The sequence below is a fragment of the Talpa europaea genome (assembly GCF_964194135.1).
Source record: "Talpa europaea genome assembly, chromosome: 2".
NCBI lineage: Eukaryota > Metazoa > Chordata > Mammalia > Eulipotyphla > Talpidae > Talpa > Talpa europaea.
This window is the reverse complement of record NC_140068.1, coordinates 83,339,823-83,355,097: the sequence shown is the minus strand read 5'-3', so window position 1 is coordinate 83,355,097 and position 15,275 is coordinate 83,339,823.

Here is a 15,275-nt window from a genome sequence, read left to right as displayed (position 1 = left end):
TGGGAGGCTCATTACATTCCTACCTTACACCCCCATTTGCACACTGGGAACTGTTGTAGGGAAGCAGCTTTGAGAGAGCAATGTGTTGTTGAGACCTCTGGACAATCTATATGACTGAACCAACTTAAAACCTCTTTCTATCTGTACTTTTTTACTCTTGAGAACTGATACAGAGATATTTTCATCTTGTGATCACCCAAGACAAGCCTTCTGCATATGTTCCCTAACTTTTAAAACTGCTGCCTATTAATCTGGAGTGGCCTGACTCTTTTCTACCTCTCCTTGCTCTCCAAGTACTGAACCACATTTCAGATTTCATTTGGGGAACTCTCAAGGGCATGGTTCAGTCAGGTTTAATTTTAAGAAACCCATAAGGCAGCCAAGTGGAGGTGTCCTGTAAATGGCTGGATATACAGGCCAAGACGCGGGGGAAAGACCAGAATAAAAATGCACAGTATGTTTTTCTAAGTAGTGAATCAGAGGAGAATGAGAAACCTGGACCTCTGATACCAGTTCCTCACTTAGTTCTTGAACTGGGCTTGAGATATTGTTTAAAAACTTCTGGAACCTAACCAGGTGTCACTTGGAGAGTAAACAGAGGAAGAGGAGGGGTTGCAGAGTTTGTTGGCAAAGTGATGAGACAATCTTGGCATTACTTTAAAAATGTGAACAATTAAACAAGTCATACCTAGGAAGTGATGGATAGGAAGGACAGAAGTTGTATGTTAGAGCTCCTTAATGGGGCATGTCTCTCAGATACCAGCACACTTTCTTTCTCTTCTTGGCACAGGTCTGCAAGTTCCTCTAGGGACTCAAGAGGTTTGGCATTTCCGCATGAGTTCTTTATGACTCAGAGAAAGGTTCATTATTCAGAGAAAGAGCCAATAGCAAAAAGGCAAATGATTAACAACTTACTTCTTTTTTTCCCATTCAGGATAATTTCTACAAGTTTGCAATTCTTGAAAAGCCATATTTTATAAAAACACAAGAATCTCCTATTTATAGCACTCAAGATTATAAAATGGTTTCTTGTACAAGTTGAACTAACTCTCCTCCAAACTGGAGAATAAATAGACTTTTCCCCTCATCACTGACCATTGTGTGAGGAATAGTCCCATGATTGCGATAGAATGAAAACCATCATTTTTTTTTTAATAAAAGTGCAATAAGACTATTAGGTCAAAATCTTTGCAAATTTTTGCTAGCAATTTTAGTGAGGAGATCAGAGAAAAATAATGCAAAAAGAAAATGAAAATGAAACTTGTATAAATCAGTGAAGTTGATGGGGGAATGATGAGCACGGATTCCCTCCTCATTCACCTTCAAGGACAAGGGGTCTCTGGGTCTAGTCCACTCCGATCACTGGTAAGTCAATCTATTGTTACAGATCAATTTTTCTAGTTATTTTTCTTGACACATCTTTGTGTCACAGCACCATTGTTGACATGTTTTCTTCTGCCTGAAATGCCACCCTTCTGACCTGATAAAATCCATGTCACCATTTAAACCCTCACTCAAATTTCTTTTCATTGAAACTTTCCATGACTTCGTTGCTCTTGCATGCTTCACCACTACTTTCTCGACAGCTGTAGTAATTCATCAAATGTCTTATAAATTTTAAGAAATGTATGATTAATGAATACATTTCAGTCTCTCTTCAATCTGTCATCAGCTTGCTACTACAACTGTAATCCTTACTGTACTATACATTGACATATGTTTATACCTGTCTCCCTTCCTAAACATGTTAGCGCCATGAGAACAAGAGGAAAAATGTCCCCACTTTCTTTTCTTATATTTGGCGTCAGCACCTAATATCTACTGTGGAGGTTCTGATAAAATGTCTTCTCAAATAGGTTTATTACATAACATTTTAAATTAGGAAATTTTGCCTTTTGTATGAGCAAATTACTTATTTAATAATTTCTCTTGATTGGTTAATTGTATATCCCTTACTTCATACCCTTGGGAAAGAAACCCTGGTCTTCCTAGCCCACATAAGAAGCAATTGAACTTGATGAATATTGAGAAAGAACACTAATTAAGCATACAATTCTTTGTCTCAATTCGAAAATGGACCAAAAATACTCCTTGAAATTTCTTTCTGCTGTATTTTTTTTTGTTTGATGAAAAATAGTAAAAAATTCAGTTTAAATGGTTCCTATTTATTTACTTAATTTTATTAGTTTCTTTTAATATGCCAGGTATGACATATAGTGTTTCTTGTTGTGACTGTTAGGGCATGTGAAGTCAAATAAGATTACTTCTACCCCCTAGATATTTGCCAGCTAGCACAGACCCAGATATGTAAAAAAAAGCACCAAAAGGCAAATGAATCAAGTGATAAACATAGGTACTGCAGTGCTGTGAAAGGATAAAATAGGAAAAAATAGCTCAACTGAGAGAACAGAATGTATTTCATGGAGCACATGGACATTTAGAGGCTATTTACCAAATAGGCCCTGATTTTTGATCCATTTCTAACCACTATTGACTCACTTTGGATTCTCCAAGATTTCATTTTTTCCCTTCCAGCAGTAACTAGTTTCCCTGTGTTAAATCCATTTCATCATTTCATAGACTAATGTAACTTTGCACATCATTTTAACGTCTTACTTGTTTAACTACTATGAAGTTTGGTACTAAGCACTACTTGGAAGAATGTATAGAACTTGCATTAAGTTAATTCCCTAGAGCAATGCTATTACTCTAGCATCTCTGAATTCAAGATCCTTGTGATAGCTGCTTGGAGAAGAATCTCAAAAAGTCATATTGCAGACTTGACTCACCTGTTTTGTGAACAATGCCAGTTTTCCTGTGAATTGCTTAAGATGCTAGGAAAACTAATTGCTTTGAGATAACTCAGTCCCACCAGAAGTAAATGTTATATAGCATCAATATGGAATAAAAATTAGCTATACGTAAGCAGCCATTCCCTTGTCGATCTTAGTTGAGGTATTAATAGACCCATCTCTTTTCTAGACCACATAAAATTGCTGCTCTACAAAAAAATGTATTAAAAATGGATTTCTCTATACTAATATTGAAAGCAACTAATACAATCGTTATTTTGAATTTATGAGTTACCAGTAAATGTTTTAACATGTCTCCAAATCCTTACAAATTCTTCCCTACATCCCTGACATCTCCCATGTCTCACAATGTTACTTAAAATCCTTTCTCCTATAATCATGGATATAGGAACTCTCATTCTAGGAATAGAATGTTTATTCTTTGAATAAAATCTAAAAATTTATCAGTAATAAATTTAGTGATGAAATGTAATCACTAAATAAAGTACAGCCTACAAACTTGAAAGAATGGTGGAGTAGGTGGAGAATAGTAAAAATATGCTTTGCTCTTGAAGAGTACTCAAATATAGAGTCTTTCCCTAAACCTCTAAAATTTAAAAAAAATTCTATGTACATAAGGCATTTATGCTAAGGAAAGAAAAACTAAAGAGGCAATACCCAAGCAATATAAAGCACACAACAATTATTAAAGTATCTGCTTCTCATTAGAGGCACTGTTGATTAATGGAACTGTTATTTCAATCTCACTAATAATTCTGTATTATTGCACAATATATGTTAAAGTCTCTGTCTTAAGTTTCTTAAACAAATCATGTATGCAGTGTTTATTAACATTCAAAGAATGTAAGACTTTGTATGTTTTTATGAGTATAATTAATTTGTTGTGACTAATTAAATTCAGATTGTTTCACTTTACAACACTGTAATTTTTTGTTTCCAATTGTTATATACATTATTTAATCCACTTTATAAAGTTGAACAACTTGAGGTAGAAAGGGGGAAAAGATACAGCTTATGATTTATCTATAATACTTTAAACCAGCTCATATACTAATATTTTACCTCTCTGGTGGCATCTAAGTTAGCTGGGGAAGAAGACAATGAAACAAGTATTATCTGTTTTTCCTCTTTGCTTTTTCATGGACCAGAAAAAATTGGTAAATGTACAGGATGTCATATGGGTTCCGTAGAGAGAGCAAGCAGATGTGGTCTTACCATGGCTAAGAAAGTTTCTTGATGGCTTTTATTGGCCTTGATAAGACCAATCACTGAGATAAGGATGTCTGTGTCTGATGACAACAGCCAACATTAATTGAATGCTAACTCTTTGTAGACATTGTGCTATGCACTGTACATGTATTCTTAGTCTCATTTTCATTTCATTTTACATATGAGGAAAAGGAGACCTTACAGAGAAGTCATGTTACCTCTATACTGTAATAAAGTGTTACATTCTTTGAAAGTTTTGAGAAACATTGTATACATTATTTATGTTTTAGAAAATTGAGGCAGTAAATTCTTCCTGCATGAAGAATCCAAGGTCTAGAAATTTAGCTATGTGGTATACATCCAGGATGCCACATGGCATCACTGTTCACTAACCAAATTAAGCTAATTATCCACCTTTACATCATATTGTATTCAATTATCTAAAGTTGTCTAAAGATAATATCAATGACAGTGGTGGAGCAGGTTTATGAACATAATTTTCATTAACTTTGCCTTGCTCACTTCCAGCTATTTGTTCTTCCTTTTCAAATGGTGTAATAGCAGCAGCTACTTCCACTTCCCTAGTGAAGATAAGGAAAGGCAGTAGTTCTAATTTATTGTCTTTGAAAAAGCAAGAAAAAGAAAAGTGGGTCAATTTTAGACCCCTGGTAATTTTAACCCCTTAATATAAAGAAAATATGATGCAATTTGTATCCTAATATTCCCAATTTTCATGCCATCTCACCTAGATTACATTTTTCTAAGAAAACACTAACATTAAAAACTCAATATTAAAGAAAAAGAGAATATACAGAAAAAGAAATATAGGATAGGACCCAGTAGTTATGACCTTTCATATTCCTCCAGTTATAAGAATTTATTACTGAGAAAGACAAAAAAATTCTATTATCTATTAATCATTATTCTTATTATAAACTAGATAAGGTTGTGAGTTTCTGCAAATGATCTGAATTGAGGCCAATAAATATTATTTTTAAAAGTAAATCTGAGGATGAATTAAAATATCCAATATTTCCCAGCTAGCCTAAAGTTGAACAAAGGAAAGTAAATTTTAAAGGGCTCAATCTACTGTTCAATCCATTTTTTTAAAGTTTCAGGACAAATCATGACCTAGAAAACCAGAATCAACTTGTGAATTTAGTTGAAAGTAGAGAAAATGAGCACCCCTCTTAATTCTTATTATTTTCCATATTTATCTCAAATCAACATCTTGAGATAGTGTAGAATGGGAACTAAAAATTCATTAAATTATTATTTCAACATAATTTTCTCAACATAAATTTTCTCATATTGTAGATGAAAATGTTATATATGATTTGATCTTTTGCCTCCTTATATGCTGAAAAAAATAACTTGATTGCATGTGTGTAAAAAGCTGATATGTTGCAAGGACAATATGAAGAACAAAAAGAAAGGGCATGGCTAAGTGGTCCAGGCTCTCTCTGTATCTGTATAGATTCTAATCCCAGATGAGACATCCCAACATGAACCCAACATTTTCTCTAATGTAATAGCTCTCAGAATTACAGCTTTTTGTCTGCATGTTCTTATGTCAAGGTGAAGATGTATATGAAGTCACCCATAAGTGAGCAAAGTCAAATATAGTTTATTCCCTTTTCCAGAAGGTTACCAAATGCTCTCCCAAACAGGATGAAGAAAATGAAAGTTAATATGTACATTTTGATTTTTAGAACATAGATAAATCATTTTATTTGTAAATGATGGATTGTAACTACAGGAGTGTTCATTACTATAAGTAAGAAATAGCTACATTACAGAGAAATGTCCTAGTTCAGAAATACATGGTATCAGTTGGTTAGACCTGCCTGGGACTCCAGGGATCATAAACTGTCCATCTTAATTTTATGGATGAGTCAATAAGAGAGACTGGGAAAGTGAAAGAAAATGGATAGGGCCTGAAATTGACCAGTGGGGACTAAAATGACAATTTCCTGACCACAAAGTGGTACATCTTTCATTGCCTTACCTGCTGTAACCCACTTCCTCAGGAACACTGTCCTTGTAAGATCATTATTAGAACTCTTGAAAACTTCTTTGTTCCTTGGATGAGTGAACATATTTTAAGTGCTATTGCCACATGCAGAGCAATGAAACTGCTATGATATTCAGTGTGTGTGTAGATGTGTGTATAAATAAAATAATTGTAATCAAATCAATATGCTAATGACATAGAACTAAAAAGACAACTCAGTGCCACAGAATAGAGAATACAAAAATAGATCTCAATATATATGGTAATTTAATAGATGATGAAGATGACATCTTAATTGAGGGGAAAAGATAGATTATAGTACAGCCAACTGTGTGTGTGTGTGTGTGTGTATATATATATATAGATATAGATATATAGATATATAGATATATAGATATATTACATAGTATAGCCGACTGTATATATATGTCATTCCCTGTACCTGTTAGGTTTGTTTTCAGCCTTAAGTAACAAAAAAATCTTGTGCTAGAGTAACTTAATCACGTGGAGGGTTGTTTTTTCACATAAATCTAGTGGAGTGTAATTCCATTGTGCCAGCTGCTCAAGGACACAATCTCTTTTCTGTCTAGTTCTGTTCGCCTATCTTCAGTATGTTTTTTCTCCTCAATGCAAGATGACTGAAGAAACTGAGGTATATTTGTTTTTACACAGAAAGAAGGAGACAAGTGTATAGGGAGAAGGAGTTTCATGAATTTTTTTGGTTTGTTTTTGAAAGACTTTTTTTTTGGTCAGAAAAGTATGCCTCCCCCTAAAGACTTTTGCAGATAAGCCCATCCAGAGTCAACAGGTCCCCAAAATTCAAAACAATGCGAGATATCAAGTATTATTTGCTTCAAGTTCTGGTGACAGAAAATGCCATGAAAGCAGAATTTGGGGCATTTTTGTAGAGTAAATCAACTCATATAATCTGCTAAATAAAAAAAAAAAACTTAAGATACATAAGGAATAAAATATAAATGAACAGAAAAGTTTGTTTAAAAAATTAAGGAGAATAGGGTCTCCCCGGTGGTGCAGCGGTTGAGCGCTGGGTTGCGAAGCTGCCTGCAACCTCCAGCACCGGTGGCCACCGGGCGTGGGTCCCACATGGCCCGCAAACCTTTCCAGCCGCCGTGCCCGCTGCTCCCCTCAGCAGTGTACTTTGGTCCTTCTGCCTGCTCTACTCCCCGCTCTGGCTCTGGTGAATTCTCTCACCCTCCCGCGCTTCTGACTGTACCCAGTGCTTGTTTAAATAAATAAATAAATCTTTACAAAAAAAAATTAAGGAGAATACATATCCATCAAGGGGTGGAGGAGACATTCTTAACCTAGACTGGAAAATTATAGATAATAAAAGAAATACTTATTTAATAACATTCTAATAAAAAATTATACAGTAAACAAGTAAACCTTAAGAAGATACCTGTTAAGTATTTGGCCAACAAACACTCTCTAACACACATCCACACACATCCATGTACACACACACACACACACACACTCAACACAGATTCCTTTCAAATTTAAGAGATGAAAAGACCAAAAGAATAAAGACAAAAGTTATTGTTGGGGAATTCATAGTAAATTAAAGAGCAAAATATCATATAAAAAATACTCAACTTTCCTAGTTGTCAGCACAATGTAAATTAGATTAACAATAAAACATCATTTTATATTTATTGGACCCATAAACCTTTTCTAAAAAGAGAGAGAGATCTTTTGTGGTGAAGTCGAGCAGAAGTATGTGCTTTTCCCTGGGGTGGAAATGTCAAACTTTCTATCCTTTTCAGGAAGCAATCTGGCAGTATCTTTTAAATTCTAAAATGAATACACTCTTTTTTTTTATAATAAATTTTATTGTTATATTCCCCATACAATTGCAGCCCCCCCATTCTGACCCCAATCCCTCCCCTCCCGCCCCCGCCCCCCTAAAAGTGTCTCTGGTTCATAGTTTTTTGTTGATTTTGATTTTCACTTTCTTATAGTTATTCATTTTCCTGGTCCCTTATTTAAGTTTTCTAGATTCCTGCTATGAGTGAGACCATCCGGTATTTTTCTTTTTCTTTTTGGCTTATTTCGCTGAGCATGATCCCTTCCAGCGCCATCCATGTTGCTGCAAATTGCATGTGTTTATCTTTTTTGAATGCTGAGTAATATTCCATGGTGTATATGTACCACATCTTCTTGATCCAGTCATCTATTTTTGGGCATTTGGGTTGTTTCCAAAGCTTAGCTATTGTAAACAGTGCTGCTATAAACATAGGGGTGCAGGTGTTCTTTGGAATTGATGTTTCTGTGTCCTTTGGGTAAATACCTAGGAGTGGAATTGCTGGATCATATGGAAGCTCTATGTTTAGTAGGTCCAGAAATCTCCACACAGCTTTCCACAGTGGTTGGACCAGTTTGCACTCCCACCAACAGTGCAGAAGAGTTCCTTTTTCTCCACACCCTCGCCAGCATTTGTTGTTGCTAGTTTTTTTAATATGTGCCATTCTCACTGGTGTAAGATGGTATCTCATGGTAGTTTTGATTTGCATTTCCCTGATGGCAAGTGATGTTGAACATAAAATGAATACACTCTTGACCTTAGAAATATTCCTGGGAACCTACCTCATAAAATAAAAGCACCAGTACATAAGGATGTAACTATAAGAATATTAATTGCAACATTATTTATAGTGGCAAAATATTGGAGGAAAATTTTAGTATCAATCAAAAGGAAAGTTGTTGACAAAATTGTGATATATTCACATTCTGGAAAAATATTTTGGCCACTATCAAAAAATATTAAAATTTTACCAAGTGATTTGAAAAGTTTTCACGACTTTTTTGTGGTATGAGAGTGAAAGTACAGAATAATGCATACATGATCATCCCATTTTGGATAATAAATATATGTACACTCAAAGATGATAGGTATTTGCGTGCGTGCATGCATGTTTGTATATAATTACATATAGAGGAAATATGTAAGAAAATATGTTAGCTTGTTAACATATGACTGGGTTTAAGGACCTCTATATGGAGGGTAGGAGATGTGGTAAAACAAAAAGAAAAAATACAATTCTTAGCAACAATGTAATAGATACAATCATGGGCCTTCCTGGTGGTGCAAGGGGTTAAGCGCCACACTATGAAGCAATCCAAAGCCTCTGTAGCAGGAGTTCGATCCCCCGCCCACCAGGGAGCAAGACACATGGCAAAGCAGACTTCTCCTGTCTCGCCCGCTGCTCCTCTCGGCAGCGTATTTCAGTTCGTCTGCCTGTTCTGTTCCCCACTCTGTCTCTGGTGAATCCTCTCACCCCCCCCACCAAGCCTCTGGCCTGTACCCCAGTTCTTGTATGAATAAATAATCCTTTAAAAAAGAGAGATTACTTTTAGAAACATGCTATAAGCATTTAAAAGTGAAATTTCCTGATATTAAAGACTTGCTTCAAAATTATAGAAAAGGGAAGAATTGCCGCAGACCAGCGCAGCGGTAGACTTGCAGGACTGACTCAGGATTGAGAAACTGTGAGGATGCTTAAGGAATCGGCGCATAAATGACAGACAGACACATAAATGACAGACAGACACACTTCAAGAGTGAAGATCTGAATGTAATTTGCTCAAAATCATCATACTCTTTTATACCTTTTTTAACAATGGATGATTTCATACAGTTTAATTCTTTCTCAGCATAAAATACTTTGTAAGGCATAAGACATCTACTTCATTATTCATGTGCATGTGATCGCTGTTCCATGACATGGCACAGTAAACAATCTCCAGGTACTGAATCTACACAATCATTTTTGCTTACACTGAACAGCATTCTTTAAGCTAGCTTTTCTTGATTCGTATCCCAAAACCACAATGATCAAAAAGCATTGATATTTACCTACTGGCACCTCCTACTTTTAGTGATCATGAGCAATATATTCTCTACGTAAGCATTTTGATTTTTATGGTGTTGTCTCATGTGAGAAGTATTATGATTATTATAAAACTACTATTGCCACACACTATTTTCTTTATCATGCATTTCCTGAAACTGATTGTACACATATAAAGAAAAAGCAAAGTAAGTGAAAAAGTAGTATGATTATAGGCAGGTTGCTAAGTTGTTACTATTTCTGAAACAATGACTATCTGATTAATGGTAAAACTGCTTTGTAGGTAATTCCGACAGGCTTGTTTGCAGGTGACATTCTTAGCAGCCTTGTTTCCATCAAAGGAGGGGTTAATTACTGAGGGCTTGTTGCCTAAATTAGGCTTATAGGCATGTAGACCTTGTTTGATCTGAACGCCAAAGTTTATCATGATGAAGCCCCTCGGGGACTGCGCCTGTCTTAGGTCGTCAGGAGTCACAGACATGAGGCTGGCCAGTGCCTTCTTTAGTCTGCCCCCGATCTTACCCATCATTGACTGTCCAGTCCAGCGCACAGGGGAAGGGGGTCTTACTTACTCTGATGTGTCTGAGTGAAAGCCTCCCTCTTTCCAGTAAGTTCACTGGCGTTCAGCGGCAGAGGCTGCCACAAAAAGAATTGTTTGAGTACAAATGAGACAATATAAAAATTGCTTATACTTTAAGCTGAACAAAGAGTATTTGGGAATTCAACGCATTATTTTCTTTTTTGTAAATAGCTGAAATTCTCCAAATTATCTTTTTGGTTAAATCACCTCTTGATTCTCTCTTACATCTCCAGCAAATGTCCATATATCTCATTTACAGCATAAGAAATCATTGACTAAGTTATTCAGACTAGTATTAGCATTTCTTTCCCTTCAATCTCTTTCAAAGTACCACCATCCCACTTTTTCACTCTTGCTACCACACTTCAACTACACTTTTCAACCTTAGCAAAGACTGGCATATAATTAATATCAGTGGTGCTTTTTAGTCCTTTTAAGTTTATATTTTGCCTCATTTATTCCTGTTATTCATTCATTTTTATAATAAAACTCATCCCTGTCTGATTGCTTATTGTATTTTTCCTCTAAGAGACTACAAATCATCTAACAGCAGAAATCTCCGTCCTATTCATTTCGGTTTTCTGAGCACCTCACAGTCCCTAGTTCAGAATATTATCTTAAAACATTTATTAAATGATTGTTAGCCTCACTGTTTGTTGAGATGAATGGCTTTTCTTCTGTGCATGTTTTGTTCTTTGTTCCAGTATCCACAGAAAATTATCTTTGCTTGCACCCAAAATTCCTGACTCAAATCCAGCACAAGCTTTAAAGTGCACAAATTTATTTAAAGAATAAATTAGGGCAGTGTTCTAAATTCCAAGCACACAATCTACATTAGTGGATTAGTGGAGTCAATTTATAATTTACAATTAATTAAATACAATAGAAAATATCAATACATGTACCTTGTAATATATAAGCATTTATTGTAATGTTTAAAAATAAATATATGATTATTATATGTACCTATATGTATTTGCTTATATCTGCATGTATTATACACAAGGTTAAGATGCAAAATGTATCTTTATTTTCTGCAAGTCTCAAAGCAAAGAATGTAAAAGGCCTCCACTAAGATTCAAGCAACCAGAGTCAATAAAATAAGAATGATTTTTTTAGCCAGAGAATTTACTCTCAGTGATTGCAAATAGCCCATGAAGAAGCAGTCAGTTCCTCTGGATATGGATTTTAATAAAAGCAATAGTTTCTATAGTAAACTGGTAGATGTAGGTGGCATTACCGTTTAAAATCCACCAAGGAAGATTTGACATGCAATTTCCCTAAAAGCACCTTGACTTTAAAGAGATGCATCTCGTACATAAAGTCAAAGTAACTATAGAGGAGAAACCATTTGCTAGACTATATCAAATTGCCAATGAGGATTTCTTTCTTGGATATATTTTCAGATCCTTTCCAAGAAGCAATTTCCATATTGCATTGCTAAGCTTTTCAAAAGTATGTCAAGTTTGTCTACCCCATTTTCTACCACAGCCCAGCCTCATATCTTCCTGCTTGCTAAATCATAATTCAGTGGTTATTTCTACCTTCCCAAGCCCCATGTGTATATACAGACCAATTGATCCATTACATTTTCTCTTCCAGAACCATGATCCTTTGTAACTCTGACTCTCAATTCTAACAGCATTCTTTCACTCTCCTTTAGTTATACAGGATTTGAGACACCCATCCCTCCAGTATCCCATATATAGATGAGTGACATTGAAGGACAGCGGGATAAAAGGAACACAAAATTAAATTCCTTGGCCATACTAATATTTTTTGCTAAGGTTGTCCCTCAGGTACTTTTAAAAATGCAAAAGAATCATAAGTGACACTGAATTGCAAAGTACTCTTATGGTCATAGAAAGTGTGGCAGGGATTGAGGAGGGAGGGTTATGGGAGAGAGAGAATTGATGAGCGAATGTAGATTGAAGTCTTTCTTTAGGCTGTGAAAAGAAAAGTGATGGTCGGCAAGATGGATGGAACTAGAAGGGCCTATACTAAGGAAAATAAGCAAGAAAAAGAAAGATAAATATTGGATGGTTTCAATTATACATGGAATATGGAGAAGCCAAACAAAAGGTCAGATGAGGGGCCTCCCTCATGGCGCAAGGGGTTAAGCACCACACTACGAAGCAGTTCACAGCCTCTGCAGCACAGTTCGATCCCTGGTGGCCGGGGAGTTACCCACATGGCGCAGCAGACCTCTTCTGCCTTGCCTGCTGCTCCCCTCAGCAGTGTATTTCAGTCAGTCTGCCTGTTCTGTTCCCCACTCTGTCTCTGGCGAATCCTCTCACCCCCACACCTCTGGCCTGTATCCCAGCTCTGGTATGCATAAATAAATCAATCTTAAAAAAAATGGTCAGATGAGGACAAACCTTGAAAAGCTGACCATAGGTAGGAGGCATCCAGGAAAGGAGAGGGGAGAGGAAGAGAGAAGAGAGGAAGAGAAGAAGAGAGGTTTAATGGAGAGTATGAGGAGAGGGGTAAAAACAGGAGGGGAAAGCACAATGGACTACGGCTAAGAATATCAGAAGAGGAGTGTGGTAGGGTGGGAGCAGAGGGGAGAGGGGAATCTAATGGAGAATTATTGGGGCTTTGGTGGTAGATGTAGTGAAATAACACACATTTGTAAAATTATAAAACTATACCCCTAAGACATATACACTGTGTTGAAGATCATCATTACCTCAACTGATATTCTTTAAAAAAAATAAAAGAAAGAAAATTAATGGTCCATGAGAAATACTTTGATGTTGTCTGTCCAAGAAAAGATGTTGCCTCGAAGCTAAGAAATGAGACAAATATACAGTATTTCTACTATTTGCTTGGAAAAATAATTGGCAATGACCTATTTAAAATGCCATCTTGTTAATTTCTTGGGGCTTTTTTCCAGGCATCTGCTTCATTCCATTGCAGCATTTTCTATGGGTTGACCCAATGGCCAGAAGAATCTGAGATGAATTCCTTTTGGAGAACATCTCTTTTAGTAAGTGAATAAGAAAAACAATTTAATCAGCTTGTTCACACATTTAATACCATAGTACACAAATCAAATTGTCAATGTTTTGAAAACTTCTAATTCAGAAATCAAGGTCAGTGTGCCATATTTTATAATAAAATGTTATAAAATCCATGATGTGGGTAGAAATTTTTTCTTTTTTTTAAAGATTTATTTATTAATTTATATAAGAACCAGGGTACAGACCAGAGGCATGGGAGGGTGAGAGGATTCACCAGAGACAGAATGAGGAACAGAACAGGCAGACTGATGAAATACACTGCTGATGGGGAGCAGCGGGCGAGACAGGAGAGGTCTGCCACACCATGTGGGACCCTCGCTGGCCAGGATGGAGCCCCTGGTGCAGAGGCTGCGGGCAGCTTCACAGTGTGGCGCTCAACCACCTGAACCACCAGGAGAGGCCCAGTGGAAATTATTTCTGTGTGGACTAATTAAAAAGATTAGAGTTTTACTTATTCTATATATTTTCATAACATACATTTTCATAGCATAACTTTGAAATCTATGAGTAAAGTAAAATTATTAGAATAGATTTATAGTTAAATCACCATCTTGTCAAATGAATTTTCTTGGTATTATATATTATACAAACAGTTTTCCCATATGTACAAATTCATTAAATGCCTTTGCATTGCTGATGTCTGAACATGGAAGACTGGCTGGTATTAAATCAAATTTACAATTTTGTTTTATTGCTGAAATTTATATTAGAGCATCCTTTCTCTTTCAAGTTTCTGATTGTCAAAGACTTGATTTCCTTTGAGCATAGCAGACATTCTTCTCATATTACATGTGGATTCATAGCCAGAGAAATAATTAGCAATAATAGAATCACAAAGGATGAAGACTACAAAGAATTGTTTCAGCATTTTAAGAAACAAATATATAAAGAAATATTTTTATTTAAGAAACAAAAAGTTTCCTGTTTAAGAAATTTTTGTTTAAGAAACAAAAATAGTGTGTAATCACTAAAAGCACTGAATAATCTGCATTTTGAATCTCTCATGACATGTTTGATTTAGACTTCTGTTTCTGTGTGAGCCACATTAATGGTTTCTATTTAAGATATTGTTAGCTTTAAAATGAAGTACTAATATGCAATTTATCATCCATTTTTTAGTTTGTTTTATAAAGAATTCATTTATGCATATAACATCCTAATAGACTTCTTGTGCACCACAGTTATCTCTAAAATTTCTGAACACCTCAGATATACATGTAACAATAATAAGTGAGGGTCAAGTAGCATCTGAGGGTTAAAAAGTACCTTATTTACCCTTCATAATACATAGAAACAGCATTGTGGACACTAGGGGGTGTCCACAGTAATGGGTTTAATAGGTTTAATGGAAAGTTCCTAGAGTGAGGATCAAGAAAGCATCACATTCTAGTGTAAATTTAACCACTAAATAGTTCTGGGACTTCAGGCAAATCAAACACTCTACTGTGATTTGCTTATCTATAAATAGCAAGGATTGGGCTAACTGGGCTTAGTTGACCAGGGTTTTTTCCAGCTTCTGCAAGCTGTGATTCTGAGTCAAATGATTTTTCTCATGTTAGTTGTGGTGTGTTCAATTTCTTCTTAACTATAAAAATGGTAAAATTGAGGGTCTCACCCATTGGCTGGAAAGGACATGGCATAGAACCTTGCCAAAATAACTAGAATTCTTATGAAAGTTAGAGAAAAACAGAATATTTTTCACATTTTGTATATGATTTTTTAACTATTATTTTTACCCACAAACAGGATATATAATGTGAAATT